This window comes from Carassius carassius, chromosome 22 (assembly GCF_963082965.1).
Source record: "Carassius carassius chromosome 22, fCarCar2.1, whole genome shotgun sequence".
Classification (NCBI taxonomy): Eukaryota; Metazoa; Chordata; class Actinopteri; order Cypriniformes; family Cyprinidae; genus Carassius; species Carassius carassius.
Genome location: NC_081776.1, coordinates 6,728,184 through 6,746,817, shown reverse-complemented (window position 1 = coordinate 6,746,817; position 18,634 = coordinate 6,728,184).

The following is an 18,634-nucleotide window of genomic DNA, read 5'->3' as shown; positions in this document are numbered from 1 at the left end:
ATACACAGGATTTACCCATCCTAATATTATTTTGTAGTGTGGAGAGATGAGGACCCAAAAGCGAGAATGCAAATGATGATAGAGAGTGGCGTTTCAACAAACAACTTCAAAAGAGCAACAAAAGGGGAGCCGATGAGCCGGCACACAAACTGGGAACGTAAAGACTCTCTACGAAAATCAGCAGACAGATGGTCCTTCTCAGAAAACAAATCGGCACAGAGGCAGCGTGCAGGAAAGGCGTTCGCTGACCTCCTTTCTCTCTAAGAAGTCTACGTCAGAAGGCTGGAGCGGAGACCGCTTGGAAGACTCACCAGCGGGACTGGACAGAGAGCAGAGCAACAGGTAAATCCAGAGTAGGGATGTGCACATCGATATATCGATACTCAGAAGCCTCTATTTTGATATCGATATTTTCTGCAAAGTATCGATACTTAATTATATTTATAATTTCTTTATAACTAAATGTTTTAAGCAGTGTGTGCAGGCCAATCGGGAAACAATATGTGTATGATATAAGAAGAAAAGGTTTCAAGGACGCGGTGGTATGACGTTAACACCGATTGGTCTGCGGCTGCACGCAGTGCAATGTGCCATTCACCATCACAACACGGCATGCATGGTCCATAGACAGTAAAAGAAATGGACACCGCGACCCCATTGGATTCAACAGAGAAAAATGAAGTCAGTTAGAAGCACGCGGTTTCTGGGGGTCGGGCATACTGCGCAGTGAGCTTGATGACGTAGATCAAACTGAGCTTGATGACCTTAGAGGTCACGTGAGCAACCTGTACGTCTTCTAATCACTGTGAAAAGAGAAATCTGAATTACCCACCGAATCTTGCACAGAATACGCAGTCTGCGTAGGGCACCAAATCCCAGAGGGGACACCATCCCAGTTGCTCAAACTAAAAAAAAAAAAAAAACCTGCACCCAGGAGAATGACTTAGTCATAAAAACAACTGTAATTGTTCATGTAGGTGTCAGCTATAATGCACAATTGAATTGAATGTTTGATATTTATTAAAATAAACTGTAAATCATATGTAAATTGTGCAACTTTTTTTACATAGGCTCAAACACAAATTTGAAGCTCAATAGCATTTGAGGAGAAAGAATTGCAGTCATAAAACAATTGTGATGTGTTCATTTAGGTGTTAGCTACAATGCACACCTTATACATTTTTAATATATATTAAAGTAAATTATAAAACATTTAGGTAAAAATGAGGCCCGTTTATCACTTTCAGGCACATTCATGTGAAAGTTTTTTTTTTTTTTTTTTCTTCAGGTTCCCTAACGAAAATTACCCATGGTTTTAACAATAACACAACAAATCATCGTTATTGTAGCCATGGTAACTGCAATTAAGATTATTTTGAAAAATCACATACATTTTTAAAATTATAAGCAGGATCGGTATTGGTATAGTTGAAATTGAAACAAAGTATCGGTATCGTATCGCATGGATAAAATGTGGTATCGCTCATCCCTAATCCAGAGCACAGTTTGATCTGACCTGAGACCGGAGATGAACAGGTAGGACACGACAAGAGTAGGACGAAAATGCAGCTTCTCGCATCGATAGCGAATCGAAATAATCTGGCAAAGAGCAAAGAAAATGGGGAACTAGAAAAGGTGATTAGGGAGAAGAGAGAACAGGTGTGAATCTATCAGTGTGACATAGAAGAGATAATGAGAAACAGCTGAAGAGGTGTGTGAGTAACAAAATGACAAGCAGAGGGGAGGGGGGGAGGGGGAGAGAAGAGAAACTGAAGCCATGACATTATTTGGTAAAATTTAAATCTGATATTGATTTTAGTTGCTCATTTTGTGTCAGTTGCCCTGAGATTGTGGTACATCTGTTTTGGCATTGCCCTTTTGTAAAAAACGATTTTGGCAAAATGTATGTGATTTTATGGTGTAAAATATTGATAATGATTTAGTTTTGTTATGGAAATATGTGTTATTGATATATTAGTGAACCGCAAAGAAAAACACAGTCACGTTTACATGATAAATCATATTTTTTTACATGCAACATTTCATATTCACAAATGTAAGTTCTTATGCAAAATAAAAAGCAAAATATTCCAGGACCGGCTCTGAGATGAGGGCCATCTTCACCTTCTTGAACGCCTTCTCCGCTTCAGGTGTCCAGCACACCTTTTCCGGCTGCCCCTTCCTGGTCAGGTCTGTCAGGGGGTAGTTAAGGAGGAGAAGTTAGGGATAAAACAGCGGTAGTACCCTGCAAACCCAAAAAACTTGCATACCTGAGTCTTTGTCTTTATGTGATGGGTCCGATTTTTTCAGTAAAGGTGTATGGGCCCTGCCAGCTGGCCAGGAACTTGCAGGTGGAGTTGGGGACAAGGACCATTACCTGGTCTCCAGGATGGAACTCGCGGGGCTGTGCAGGCCAGTTGTACTGCCATTGCTGCGCTTTTTGTGCCTTGGCGAGGTGTTCCCGTACTAATGGCATGACCCGGTCGATCCTTTCCCTCATCGCCTTCACGTGTTCAATGAAGAAGCGGTGGGGTGCAGGTTGCTGTTCCCATGCTTCCCTGGCAATATCCAACGGCCCTCTATGCTCTAGAACAGCAACTAAAAAGAGGGTGAAGCCCGTTGATGCCCGAGGGACCTCCCGAATGCCAAACAACACTTAAGGGAGCATTAGGTTCCACTCACGCTTGTCTTCGGCCACGGTGAAAGTTTCCTGATTGTGACGGTAGGTCGAATTTACATGACACATTATAAATGAGCATAGTCTGCGATAGATACAGTGCCAAAAAGAAGAGAAGAGGATAAAGACAGAGGTAAAGAGATGTAGTGAAAGAACAATTTATTGCATAGGAGTAAGATAATATAATTTCATGGCAGTTATTTTTACCTTAAACTTATTGTTAGCAGTTGTTCTGAGTTCTGAGTCCCCAGACTGTGATTTTGTACAATCATGTCAGTTTTAAGACGCATTTTTTATTATCACTTTGTTATTAATGTTTTAATCTACAGTTGTGCAGTTTTGGGGGGTTTTACAGTGTTATTTGTTATATGTTTTACAGTACAGGCCAAAGGTTTGGAAACATTACTATTTTTAATGTTTTTGAAAGAAGTTTCTTCTGCTCATCAAGCCTGCATTTATTTGATCAAAAATACAGAAAAAAATTTAATATTGTGATATATTATTACAATTTAAAATAATTTGTTTTCAATTTATTATACTTTAAATTGTCATTTATTTCTGTGATGCAAAGCTGAATTTTCAGCATCATTACTCCATTTTTCAGTGTCACATGTGACATCCGGTCTATCACATGATCCTTTAGAAATCATTCTAATATGATGATTTATTATGAGTGTTGGAAACAGTTCTGCTGTAATGTATGTGTGTGTGTGTGTGTGTATGTATGTGTATATATATATATATATATATATATATATATATGCTAAATCATGAACACAATGACAGGGTGAAATGGGCTGTGATGCATGGGGCGCCAGGTAAAATCTTGCCTAGGGCAGCAAATTCGTCAGGGCCGGCCCTGCTCGCGGGCGATGGTCTTGGCGGTAGCTTTAAGGAGGGGCACTGCTTTGGGGTACCGGCTGGCATAGTCCACAATCACCAAGATGTGCTTGTGGCCGCGGGCAGACTTAGGCAACGGCCCTACAAGGTCCATCCCGATGCGCTCAAAGGGCACCCCAATGATGGGCAGTGGAATCAGCGGGCTGGGGGGAGGTTTCCATGGGGACGTCTTTTGGCAGGTTGGGCAAGCCTGGCAGAAACGTTTGACCTCAGCTTCCAGCTCGGGCCAGTGGAAGCGGTCCCGCACTCAGTGGGTGGTATTTTCAGCTCCAAGGTGGCCAGCCAGGGGGTGCGAGTGAGTCAACTCTAGCACCGTTTCCGTCTTCTGCCGGGGTACTACCAATAAATTTTTTTCCTCCCCCTTTTGACACAGTAGAGCAGGCCATTTTGGATGATGAAATGCGGGAGAGGATGGGGCCCCGGTTGCAGCTCTTTACCTTCCACCACACTCACTCGTGCCCAACAATGTTTAGTGTTAGTGGGTCGAGCAGCGGAATGCACAGAGCCGGTTCCGCACGCAGCTCGCTGAGTTCACGCTCGGTCTGGTCCACTCGAGTGGCCAGGTGTTCTATAATTTGTTGCTGGCGGATGCTGACCTCTGCTAGCCGTTGGAGGATTTTGTCTATGCTGAAGGCTTGGGGCGCAGCGGCCGCCTGGCAGAGAAAACACAAGGAAAAACAAAAGAAGTTTGAGTTTGAGTAGTTTGCCTGCATTCTCCTCCAGTGTGGCTAACTTTCTATCTTCCTGCAATTTGTGTGAATGTTTGAGTGCGAGCGCTTATGTGTTTAGTTTATATGTCTTTATAATCTTTATATTAGATTTATCTAATAAAACCTTATTCATACTGAAAAGAGAAGTATCTTGTGTTTTCTGCTTACAAGTCTAATCGGAATGAGTACGTTGTGCTGTTGGGTGGGTAGATGACGTAATGGGTAGGTGGCGTTTAAAGTCTCGCGGGCATCTAGGAAACAGCGTTTGCTCTCGTTCTACGCTTGGTGAGCGAGTTTGTGTTTCTTCTTCTGCTGGCACGTTGAAAGAACAGCTTGACCCATTGTGCCCGACAATTCGGAGTGAGTAAACCTGTTTTAATCGTAGTCTATCTTAAAGGAGATGCATGTTAGTAAGATTTGCGTTCATTATAGTAAATGTGTTTTAGGATTGTTCCTGTTTCAATAATTGAGGTGAGAACATAGTGCGCATGCCATTTTGTGCTTTGTTACGGCCACTGGACGTAAGTAATGATCAAGTTTGTCTTTTTTTTAAAGACGTATGTATGTTAAGTATCCATTAAATGAGCATTAGTGTATTAGCAACGGGAGTATTTTTTATGATTGTTAAATGTAGAATGTGGTGTGTAATAAAATTTAAATGGTTTTAATAACAGGACGTCAAAACCTTCTTTGCATTCATTTTGTCTTATTTAAATGGTAAATTGCTATATTGGGAGGTCTTGTTTGATTGTGTGTTTTACGTATAATGGTTTGATTGGGTTTGACTTTTCTTTGGGTTTGATTTTTTTTTCTTCCTCCCATGTGGTATATTTCCCATTTTATGATTCTAGGTTGATTTGGTGTTATTTTGAGTGCCATTCTTATCATGTTTTCTTTTGATTTAAAGTATGATTTCCCTGTTTAATTAATGTGAATTTTAGTTTAATGATTGGTTTCTCTTATTGTATTATGTTAATTAGATTTTAAATTTGTTTGGAGCATTGTTACTATTTCTTTTGGAAATTAATTTGGTTTAGTTTACTTTAAATCCATTTAGAGTGGTGTTTAATGGTTGTAATTAGTTTATTTCCATTTTGTTTTCTTTTGTGTTATGAATGGTGTTACCAAGTCCTTTTAGTCATAAGAGAAGAACGATATTGCTCATTCTAAAAAATAAATCAACCCTTTTTGTACTCTGGCTTCTAGTTCATTTATTTGAACCATCTGTGTGAATGGGAAAAAAGAGATCAGATCATTGTTAGGGTCCCACGTTCCAGAATTTGTGGGTGGCGTAGTCAATTTGGTCGAATATTTAATAACAACTACCAAGTCTAGGTCACACAAGTTAATGTCTTAAACTGCCGATCTTGTTACTGTGCTAATTAATAGTGTTTTCACTATACTTTGGATATCCAGTGCAGATTTGATGTTAAACGGCTCGTTCAGTGAATCGCAGGGCGTCTCAGTGATCAGGCATGAAACAGTGATTCTGTTCAAATTCCCTTTAAAATCTTAAATGATTCCCTTTGAGCTAAATTGACCTGTTTCCCTTACACTTTTCTTGAGAACCGTGGGCCATTGTCACTTCTCAACTAACTTGTGATCCCAAAACGTGCAAAGGTGGCTTTGAGTTTTTCAGTCACTTGCCCAATGGAAGTGACAGGATCTCAATGTATCTGGAGTAGTAATCTGATATTACCAGTGTTTGGAATAACGCCGTTTAAAAGGACGGCGATAGGTAACAACGTTATTTTTTCAGTAACGGTATAATCTAATTAATTACTTTTCCTGTTGTTACAATGCCGTTAACATTACTGGACGTTAAATGCGGTGCATTAGTATGCATTGATTGATTAACTATATAATCCGAAAGCACCCCTGGCTCACACACCTAGTGAGGGCTAATAACAAGATAAGCGATTATGATTGGCTAAGGCAGAGTCATGTGTTTCATGGTAGCCAATCAGAGCCAGTGTTTTTTACACACATGCCAGCACACGAGCCAGCAGCGCCACACACACACACACACGCACACGCAACAGCTAAACAGAGATTCGCAGCAGCAGCAGCGATGGCGAGTCAGGAGCAATCCTATGAAAAGTTGGCATTTTCAAGGTGGAGATATAAGCACTACTTCAAATTCATTGTGGTCAAAGGCAAGAACGTGCATGTAATGTGTACATTATGTCCAGGAGCGAAGACTTTGTCGACATCCTTTGTAAGCAACTCTAATTTAATGAAGCATCTCACAACGACACACGCATCTATAAAGGTAGTGGCCAAAAACACTTTTGTTACAAAGATAATACTTAAAGTGCAGGATAAAACTCTTGCTGTCTGTTGACGTGTGTGGCGGGGGAGGCGTGGTTTAGCGAAGTCTGCAACGGGAGAGCGAGTGAAGAGACGAGCGGCGGTAAGTGGTTCAGGTGAGTATGTATACGGCCTCCTCCAGCGCCCCGCCCGCCCACATGCTGCTCACCAAGATGGGATCCGCTGACGACCCAGAGGCGTTCCTCGACCTGTTCGAGCGGACGGCAGAGGCATGTGGGTGGCCGATGGACAGCTGCCCCGTCCGGGTGATCCCTCTGCTGTCGGGGGAGGCCCAGAAGGCGGCCCAACAACTGCCCGTCCCGAACCTCCTGGTCTATGCCGACCTGAGACGAGCCATCCTCCAGAGGGTCGGCCTCAGCCCCGAACAACATCGCCAGCGCTTCCGGTTGCTGGAGCTGGCCGAAGCGGGCCGACGCTTTGTGTTGGCGCAGCAGCTCCGGGACTCGTGCCGCAAATGGCTGTTGGCCGGGGACGGCGATGCCGAGTCCATCATCAACGCGGTGGTGCTGGAACAGTTCATCTCCTGCCTCCCAAAGAAGACCGCCCAGTGGGTCCAGTGCCACCGCCCGGCATCGCTTGGATACGGGCCGCATGGTTAAGGTGAGGTGCGTGCACGGGGATATAAGGGAATATCCATTAAAAGCCATAGGCATTAAATTTCGGGGCCAAAAGCATAGTGTGGAGGTGGCCGTTAGTCCGCGCCTCCGGCATCCGCTAATTTTGGGGACGAATTGGCCAGCGTTCCAGCATTTACTAGGGTATTTGACAGCGGGTGCCATCGGGGGAAAGAACCGGCCGGGGGGCGAGGCGAGCGCTCAGGTGGGAGAATCTGTCCCAGGACCTAGCGGGGCGGTCCCATGGGAACCAAGCGGCATGGCGAGGCTAAACCTTGCCAGCCGCGATGACTTTCCCCTGGAACAATCCCAGGACGAGACGCTTAAGCATGCCTTTGAGCAGGTCCGCTCGATCGATGGGCGGGTCCTCCACCTTGAGCGTCCGCTATCCCACCCGTATTTTGCAGTTATTAAAGACAGGTTGTATCGAGTGACCCACGACGCTCAGACAAAGGAAGATACAACCCAGCTGTTAGTACCGCGGGGCCGTCGGGAAATGCTTTTCCAGGCAGCGCATTATAATCCTATGGCAGGGCACTTAGGAGTAGCAGCAACACTAAATCGCCTAACGACCTGATTCTTTTGGCCGGGCATTCACGAGAACGTGCGCAGGTGGGGCGCATCTTGTCGGGAATGTCAGTTGGTAAACCCACCGGCCATTCCAAAAGCGCCTTTGCGCCCTATTCCTCTAGTGCAGGTCCCCTTCGAGCGAATTGGTATGGACCTGATCGGGCCGTTAGAGCGATCCGCACGGGGACACCGTTTCGCGTTGGTCTTAGTGGATTACCCGACACGGTATCCTGAAGCAGTGGCGCTCCGCAACATCTCGGCAAAGAGTGTGGCGGACGCCTTGTTTCGTTTAATCTCCCGCGTGGGAATCCCAAAGGAGATTCTCACGGACCAGGGCACCGCGTTTATGTCACGCACGTTAAGCGAATTGTACGGATTGTTGGGCATTAAAGCGGTGCGTACCAGCGTCTATCACCCACAAGCGGACGGTCTGGTCGAACGGTTTAATCGCACATTAAAAACCATGATCCGGAAGTTCGTACAAGAAGACGCGAAAAATTGGGACCGTTGGCTAGAACCCCTCTTAGGTCCCCCAAGCCTCCACGGGGTTTTCCCCCTTCGAGCTTCTCTATGGACGTCAGCCCGGGGGGTGCTAGACGTCCTGAGAGAAACTTGGGAGGACGGACACTCGGATAGCAAAAATGAAATTCAATATGTCCTGGACCTGCGCACAAAACTGTGTTGCTAGCGACGGTAGTGAGTGGGGAGGAGGATCTCGGGCCAGAAGCGATTATTAAAAGAAAACCCCTCGCACTGGCCCTAGGAGGGGACCACCTCTCGCCCTCACAGCTCACTGACATCGCGCGGTTGCAGGTAGAATTTGCGGATGTGTTTTCGCCCTACCTGGTCGTACGGACCTGATTCAGCACCACATTGAGACAGAGCCGGGTGTCGTAATTCGCAGCCGGCCGTATAGATTGCCTGAACACAAAAAAAGGTAGTTCAGACTTAATTAGAGGCCATGCTGGGGATGGGGGTAATCGAGGAGTCACACAGCGATTGGGCGAGCCCGATAGTTTTGGTGCCCAAAACGGACGGCTCGGTACGGTTCTGTGTAGACTATCGCAGGGTGAATGCAGTTTCCAAATTTGATGCTTATCCAATGCCGCGAATTGACGAGTTGCTCGATCGGTTAGGCACGGCTCGTTTTTATTCGACATTGGACTTAACCAAAGGATACTGGCAGATCCCCTTATCTCCCATGTCCAAAGAAAAGACAGCCTTCACCACGCCGTTCGGATTACACCAATTTGTTACGCTTCCGTTCGGCTTGTTCGGAGCCCCGGCTACGTTTCAGCGCCTCATGGATCGAGTGCTGCGGCCCCATGCTGCATATGCCGCAGCCTACCTGGATGATATTATCATCTATAGTGGGGACTGGCAGCGGCATATGGAGCATGTGAGGGCGGTCCTCAGGGCGCTGAGACGGGCGGGGCTAACGGCCAACCCAAAGAAGTGCGCAGTTGGGCGGCTGGAGGTAAAGTATCTGGGCTTCCACTTGGGCCACGGGCAGGTGCGTCCCCAAATTGATAAGACGGCAGCAATTGCAACATGTCCCAGGCCCAAGACCAAAAAGGAGGTGAGGCGGTTCTTGGGGCTGGCGGGATATTATAGGAGGTTTATTCCTCATTATTCTGACCTCACCAGCCCGTTGACTGACCTCACTAAAAAGGAGGTACCGGATACGGTCCAATGGACGGCGCCGTGCCAACGGGCCTTTACCCGAGTTAAGGCGCCCCTGTGTGGCGGGCCGCTCCTGCACTCTCCTAATTTTGCTCTCCCCTTTCTTTTGCAGACCGACGCGTCGGACAGGGGGCTGGGCGCAGTCCTGTCCCAGGAGATGGGGGAGGAAGACCGTCCGGTGCTGTACATTAGTCGAAAGCTCTCGAAAAGGGAGACTAAGTACAGCACCATAGAGAAGGAGTGTTTGGCCATGAGGTGGGCGGTTCTCACCCTTCGTTACTATCTCCTGGGATGGCTCCCAGGCCTGAGTCGGGTGGTGGGGGTATGTGGTGGGGGAGGCGTGGTTTAGCGAAGTCTGCAACGGGTAACTATAGTAACTATAACTAATTACTTTTTTAAAGTAACGTTCCCAACAGTGGATATTACCAAGTAATGGCATTTATTTAGTTCACACTTCTCTACAGCTATTTTCTCCCAGGGCCTACAGGGTAATTCGTTTGAAATCAACGGTTCTTTTCATTGTTTTGCCCTTGTTTTAATGCAGTATAGGCATACCTGCACTTGCTGCTTAATGTCCTGTGAGATGCTAGGCCACCAAACTGCTTGGTAGGCCCTTTCATGACATCTGTGCAGGCCTTGATGACCCTTATTGATTCTATCAATGATTTCTGATAGGCACTTTCTTGTCCTCTTTATGCTAAATTTTAGGTGGTTTCTATAGCGTGATATACACATATCGAGCTCGCATAATGAATGAGACATTAATGTAATGCGCAAGGACGAATCTACACTCGCAAGCGGATTTCCCTCACTCACACAAAACTGGATGTGTGCTTTTAAATATGCATTGTTCTTTTATGAATGGTCTTTGCTCTCACTCAGATATTATGCTACGTGTAGGCCTGCACTCAAACGTTTTCTTTGCATCACTGAAGACTAGAATAGCTTTTTTTCTAATTCAGGTGAGGAGTAGGCTTATCTCACTAAATGGAAGCAAGCTGATTATAGTCAGCCTTCTCTAGTTATTTATTTTAGAAATAGCCTACTTATGTTAGTTAAGTGCTTAAATTGTAAATAGCCTATGTATTTATTCAATTGTTTTATTTAGTGCATTTGTTGTTTGTTGTTTTTGTATATAGTTTTGCAATAAAAGCATATCAAACAGGTTCCCGAAATAATCACTGAGGGTGCTTCTGAAATTAGTAAGGGTGCTCTAGTCTTAATGCACATTTTTATCGGGTGCCGTTTGTAAAGCTGCTCATGCTGAAAATAACAGCAACATTTTGTCACATTTAGCTTCAAACAATGTTTAAAAAACTGGTATGAATTTTTGACGGTCACTTTTTAGCACATTTACAACAATATTTATAGATAATAGATATTTTAAATAGTTAAATATAAATATTAAATGTTACACCTAAATGTTAAATGTTAAATCTAAATGCTAAATCTAAATCTAAATGTTAAATCTAAATCTAAATGTTAAATCTAAATATAAAATCTAAATGTTAAATTTAAATCTAAATGTTAAATATAAATGTTAAATATAAATCTAAATGTTGAATCTAAATGTTAAATATAAATATAAATCTAAATGTTAAATATAAATGTTAAATCTAAATGTTAAATCTAAATCTAAATCTAAATGTTGAATCTAAATGTTTCGGTTGAAACTAAATATTTAGCTAATATGCAAATTCAAAATGCCGGAAGTGCCAAAATAAAAGCTCGATGAGGTCAGTGTGTGTTTATAGCATTGTGTTAAATAAGGAACGAATAAAAATCATCTCATCCGAGGAAATTGACTCTTGGACATGGATTACCTTGATAAATACTACCTAAAGTAATAAACACGTTTGGAGAAACTGTATTTGAAGAGTACGCTAGTGTATGTAGATATTAATGTTAGGGAACAATGTGAGAGATGTATACGTTTAGTTTTATTATCTGATCCACACTCCGGAACGGAAGAGGGCGGTATTGCTCCAATAAGCTGGATGCCAACCGCCGTTAAACTGGGAAGAAGACGAATATGACGGCTTGCTGTGTGTTACAATCATAGACTGTAAAAAAAGATGGACCACTCGCATTCGCTCTCTTCCATTGGTCAAAACTGAAGCCGCCAGTGTCCCGATATGGCGCTGACATCTTGGACTTGCGCCTGCGCAGATAGCAATCTAGGGACCAGTTCTGCGCAGTAGCTATGCGCAGTAGCAAGCAGGAAGTAAAGCCTTAAAGCCGCGAAATCAACGGCCCCGCCCCTGTGCCCCGCCCTCACTCTCCCTCGCAGAATGCACATACCGTAATCTGCACTGTTTTGGAAGTGGAGTCCTGCTCCTGTGAACTCTGTCTGCTCCGTTCCACTCCAATCTCATTAAAATAAGGTAAATACAATCTCCTCAGTCCTCCGAATATCATGAAAAAAGCCTGTTGACGATTCAGTGCCTCCTCCGGCTCAGAGAGCTGTCAATCACAGCTGTCAATCACGACGTCACTCCACTGTTTTTAGAGCATTAAATAACTATCTAAAAAACAACTTATTTTAAAAACGAACACTTGAATTTACATTAGCGTGATACAAACTACAGTAAATGACAAAAAACAGCTTCGGAAAAAATATATTTGAAGGGTAATTTAATTGTTTAGTTGGTCTCGCGTCCCATTAAATAACATGGGGAGGCGGGGTTTATGACCTATACTAGGACCACTCAACAGGGGGCGATCGAGACGTTTTGGCTTCACTTTTCAGGGCTTGTGCGGCACGCTTGGTTACAATGGTGAGAATATATTTAAAAAAAAAAAAAAGTGTGAAAAGTGATTTTTTTTCACGAAATAATTATTTAAGTTATTTTCATACAGTGGTATTGATTTTGGAGTCAATAATCTATTAAATCTAAGGTGTAAAGTCAGCAACATATAAGCAAAAGGTGTAAAGACGCTATCCTCCGGTTTCACAGGCAAGACTAATCGAGCCATGGCCTGATCCTGGCTTAATCTAAACCCTGTTTGTTACTTACATAATATAGCATATTTGTGATTGTGCTGTAAAAACACGTTTTATAATGAATAACTAACAGGGGAGCTCCATTAAGTACACGACTCAAAATGGGATTTACATAAACCATATATACATCTTGAAGACTATTACTAAATGTCTGTCATCTGACAGGATAGTCTTTGATAAGTATTGCAGGTGAGCACATTTAATTAACAGACATGAAACAGGCATCTGAGTTCACTCATTGTTGTCAACACTGCTTTAGATGAGTGTAAGTCATGTAATCAAACAAATCTACATACAGTAACTAAACACAGGTTATCTATTTTATTTGTCCATTTGCAATATTGATAATTTTAGGAACATTTGTGTTGGATAAAAAGCGAGTTACATCATTTACTAACTCAACATGCAGATGCAGTATATCACAGATAAATCACAGAGGAGACTGACTCTCGTCTGGATGTTACAGGAACAGATTGTTTATCTGCTGTAGAGTGAATGATGAAGGAATGCTGCCATCAAAGGATTTGTGTAAGTACACTACAAAAATAAATGAAACATTTTAATTAGTGTAATTTCAAAGAGTTATAACAGCACTTTTCTTATTGTTGATTTCTGTGCATTTGCTGCAGATCTTTTGTGGTGGAGCAGGACCTGCAAGGAAAGGGGAAAAAGGAAATACCTGAAACAAAAGAATAAAGTAATGACTTTTTGTATTGTGTGTGTGTGTATTTGTGTAGGTTATGAAAATGTCTGCAGACTGGTGTGTGCACTGAGGATGGAGAAGTCCACTGCAGCATCCGGAAATGGTCCAGAGATATAGATGAGACGCTCCATCACTCCAGCTCTCACTGTCTCATCAGGACCAGATGCTGCTGTGGTCTCTTCATCATCGGTGGCCCCAGAGCAGCGAGAGCATCTAGAGAAAAACCAAAAGACACTGAGGATTTGATTTTGGTAAAGTTTGTTCTGCTGGTTTCTGTTTATACAATGAAGGCTGACTTTCAGAAGCTTCAAAAGCATTTATCTGAAGTGATTGACAGTGCTCTTATTACAGGGGCCTACAATCCTCTGATCCACCTGGAGAAAAGAGCCGTGCTCAAAGATATACTGGTGGTTTTGAACCAGTTCAGTGGTTTAGCCCACTACAAAAGTAATAAATTAATGCATGTACTTGTAAACTATGTGTAAATGTTTTAAAGGTAGTGGTGCTCGTGGAGAGCAGGCACACGATTGTTTGGAGCAGACACAGCAGCAGTCAGATTGTCCTGCACGTGTTCTTCTGCTCTCGCTTCAAGGTTGTGTGGTTCAGAGAGCCGACATCATGGTCTTCCTCATCCTGTTGCTCAACGATATCCCCGTTGAGAAGAGTGAGACTGTGAAGCACAGCACAGCAGCAGAATCAGAACAGCTGTGTTGAGATGATAGTAAGATGTGGGGTTAACCATCTGTAAATACATGATTGTTAGAACAGTAAGTTTGAATGAAGCTTTGTTTCATGTGTTGTTGATTTGTACATGTATGCATTTATTGTGATGCTAACATTTATACATTCTTTTAAACATTTAGACATGTTTCTTGTTGTCAGTAAATAAGATCTAAATATTTTATCTATTCGTGTATTAATTGCTTGACTGAAAACTGATGCATTCACATCAACTGCATTAGTGTATATTCATGTATAGCTATGTCACGACAGAAAATACATTTGGCTTCTTTTACTAAAATGTAATTTTAAGGAAAAAAATTTATATAATTATTGGTTGGCATTTATCATTATTATTGCATGTAAGTGTTGGGGTGGGCAAAGGATGCAGTTCATTATGGGGTAATCTTCATTGTTGAGTAGTAATACTTACATTTTTAGAGTATAAAACCATCAGTCCTCTCCAAAGGTGAGATCTTCGAGCAGCTGTTCGACGTGTGCAGACATTGCAGAGTCGCTGAGAGAAACTGGACTGGGCTGTGGAGTTAGTGATGCTGTGAAGCGGTAGTGCACCTGTACCTCTTTTTATTATTATTGCCAAACTTATAACATAAAAGATCAGGGTAAGACGGTTGTATTTAACAATAACAATCATAACGCCATAAAACAGTAAATAAAAATTTAAAGTGTTCATCATATGAGATTCTATACAAGAAAAATAAAATCACATAAAATAATTGAAAAAATATTATAGAGATAACGATTTGGGGTTTTCTAATTCTATTAAAAAAAATCACATTAGTGGAGTTAAAAATATAAAAACTACAGGAGCATTGAGCAGCAAAGAGCGCCCTCTCGTGGCTGTAGACGGTCATGTTTTCTCTTGGTTCATGTCAAATTAATTTTGATAAATAAGTTGCAGGACCAGCCAAACTATGAAAAAAGTGTGATTTATAGTCCGGAAAAAACGGTAGTCATTATCACGATAATCCATGTCCAAGAGTCAATTTCCTCGGATGAGATGATTTTTATTCGTTCCTTATTTAACACAATGCTATAAACACACACTGACCTCATCGAGCTTTTATTTGGGCACTTCCGGCATTTTGAATTTGCATATTAGCTAAATATTTAGTTTCAACCGAAACATTTAGATTCAACATTTAGATTTAGATTTAGATTTAACATTTAGATTTAACATTTAGATTTAACATTTAGATGTAGATTTAATATTTAGATTTAACATTTATATTTATATTTAGATTTAAGATTTAGATTTAACATTTATATTTATATTTAGATTTAAGATTTATATTTAACATTTATATTTAGATTTATATTTAACATTTAGATTCAACATTTATATTTAACATTTATATTTATATTTAAAATTTAGATTTTATATTTAGATTTAGATTTAACATTTAGATTTAGATTTAATATTTAGATTTAGCATTTAGATTTAACATTTAGGTTTAACATTTAATATTTATATTTAACTATTTAAAATATCTCTAAGTTGACAAATATTGTTGTAAATGTGCTAAAAAGTGACCGTCAAAAAAATTCATACCGTTTTTTTTACATTGTTTGAAGCTAAATGTGACAAAATGTTGCTGTTATTTTCAGCATGAGCAGCTTTACAAACGGCGCCCGATACATTTTCACATATTTTGCCCGAGGATTGGTATGGTTATCACTGAGTAAATCACTGCAACTTCGAGAGTGAAATGCAGACGTCATTCCCGAAACTTTGCAACGTGTGTGGAGAAGTTCTACATTTTAAATGGAATATAGACAGCTTGCAAAGAGTGCTCATAACCACTACTCTGTTTAGTGAGTGTATACACAATGCATTATAACATGCCACAAGCCAACAACCCCCCCAACCTCGGTCGGCCATCCACTTTTGACCCAGTGCCCTAGAACGGTCCACCCATTTAAAAAGCTCTAGACATGCCCCTGGTTATCAGTCTCTGTATCTCAGCAGGTGTTGATGCTGTAAATAACCTGGAGTGCTTCCTGTCTCTGAAACTTTCAAGTCTTTGACTTTTTTTTTTTGGCTCTGGCAGGAGTGTGTGTGTGTGTGTGTGTGTGTGTGTGTGCATCCTCACTGAAGTGTCTTTGTATGGAGGGGGAGGAGTCCTTTTCTGCTCTGACGTTTTATTGATATATATGGTGATAATCAGAAATGCCTCCTCTGATTTGTCACTTAAGTTGTTTGATGATTTCCTCTGTTCTGTTTAATAAGGTAATGAAAAACTTGATAGGAAAGTTTTGGCACATACTCTCTATTTAGGGGGCTGACAGGAGCGAGTTTCTTCAGTTTGTTTGAGAGAGCAGAGGAGAAACTTGTGCTGCAGTCTGAGGTGAAGAAATATTGGTCCAAGCAGGAGAAGAAGATGAACTCTGCGATGCTAATGATTCTGATTAAACTCATCACTGCTGGTAGGATCGTACTTTGAGTCAAGGAGGAAAATAATAATTTATATGCAATAGTATGGTGCTGCAGGTGACTTCTGCTCCAACTGACATGTATTATCTATATTTTGTGCATTTATAAATATATTTATCAGAGATTTACATGTTGTTATTTTCTTCCTGTTCTGTTTTCCAATCTTGCTCTTTCTGTCTATCATTCATCTACTGCACAAACAGGCAGTGTGGATGTGAGGTTGGTTGGTGGTAACAGTCCCTGCAGTGGTAGAGTGGAGTTTCATTATGATGGTCAGTGGGGAACAGTATGTGGTGATGACTGGGATATGAATGATGCTGCAGTGGTGTGTAGAGAGCTGGACTGTGGAGAGGCTGTAGATGCTCTGGGTCATTCTCAATTTGGACCAGGATCAGGATCAATCTGGAGTTATGTCAGGTGTACTGGATCAGAGTCTAGATTGAAAAACTGTGGGTCAAAAGGATGGGGTAAACATGACTGTGACCATTCTAAAGATGCTGGAGTCATCTGCTCAGGTAAGCTGATCCAAACTATTTACATCACTAGCTAGTAGGTCCGTGACCTCCATGTAGTTGGTAGCCCATAAAAAGAAATAATCACCAGGAGTATGCCATTTGTTTGTGCCATGTTTGTGCTGGTGTTTTATTGCCAGTATCTTCATCAAGCTCAAAATGTAAACTTTTCATATCACATCACATCATCTGTGTTCTGTATATACATTATGTATATATATATATATAATGGTAAAAAAAAAAAATCAGTAAATCTAAAAAAATATAATTATAATATAAAATGTATTTGCTGGTTAAAATTGTGGTTGTTACCACAAATATATAATCTTAGATATAAGATTAAAGTACTTTCTTATAAGCTTATTCATAGAATTTATCCAGCAAATCATTATTTACAAAAATTAAAAATATATATACCAGGGCCGCTGCTGTCCACATGGGTGCCCTAAGCACAACTGTATTGTTGTGCCCCCTCCCCGAATTATGGAAGTAAAAAAAAAAAAACACCTACTTAAGCGGTCAAAACAGAACTTTAATAAAATATAGAAATAACTAACTTGTAATTAAATTGTATTATTTACAAATTACAATTGTAGCTAGACTGTCGCCTATGGCAATGATTTTACTAATGCAAAAAAGCAAATTACTTAAATAAAAACAGGGATTTATTTTATTTTTTTATTATTTTTTGTAAGGGTTGTGATGTCCACATGTTTTTGTTAAAGAAATTAAAGAGGCTAGCATTTCTATGGCAAAAAAAGGTGACCAAAAATTTAAGTGGATATTTTAATTACAAATTTGGTGAATATTAAACAGCAATTATTAGGCATTTTAGTGCCCTTTGCAGGCATTTGTAATAATAGCCTTAGTACATAAATTGTTTATTTTGTATTACATTATATATTTTAACAGTGTTATTCAATTATTATTAATTATTATTATTAATTATCATTATTGCCTCGTGGTGTTTTTTTATAATGAATTTCATGGCATTTTAAAAGGTTGTTCGCTTAGGTCTGTTTTTACCACAAAATTTTTTATCTTAATACTTCGTAAATTATTATTTGAAGGGATTTGAAGTATCAAAGCCATGGTTAATTTGTAGTTACCATTGCTATAAGAACCAGCTATGATCATTTGCAGACAGCCGCAAAGAGGAGGTAAGAGCGAGCGGGGGTGAAGATGTGGCAATGTCGGGTCATGTGTGCTTTGCTTGTGCCGCCGTCACCGTATGTATGTATAAGTATATGTATATGTTAACATAAATATAAAACGAAAGCTTATTTATTTATTTTTTGAGCAACTGGGATGGTGCCCCCTGGGAGTTGGTGCCCTACGCAAACTGCGTACTCTGCGTTTAGGGAGCAGCGGTGCTGAAATATACATTGTATTTTTTGTAAGGAATTCGAGGAAACTGCCTTGCACTTATTTTGGCACTGTACATACTCAGCTATGGTGTAAGGTCCAAAAATGTATTAATGAAAATATTTTGAGTTTAAGACCTTCTTCACTTTGGTGGGAAAATGTACTGTTTGCATTATTATCCTCACCAAGAGAAACAGTAGGCTACTTTTACTTAATTAATCTACTTATTCTACTGACCAAATTTCACATACATAAGTGTAAATTTACCAACAAAACCCCCAATTTTAAGGTTTTGATGACTGAAATAAGTAGGCTATATATATATATATATATATATATATATATATATATATATATATATACATTAAAAGTATCAGAGACTCTGTGAAT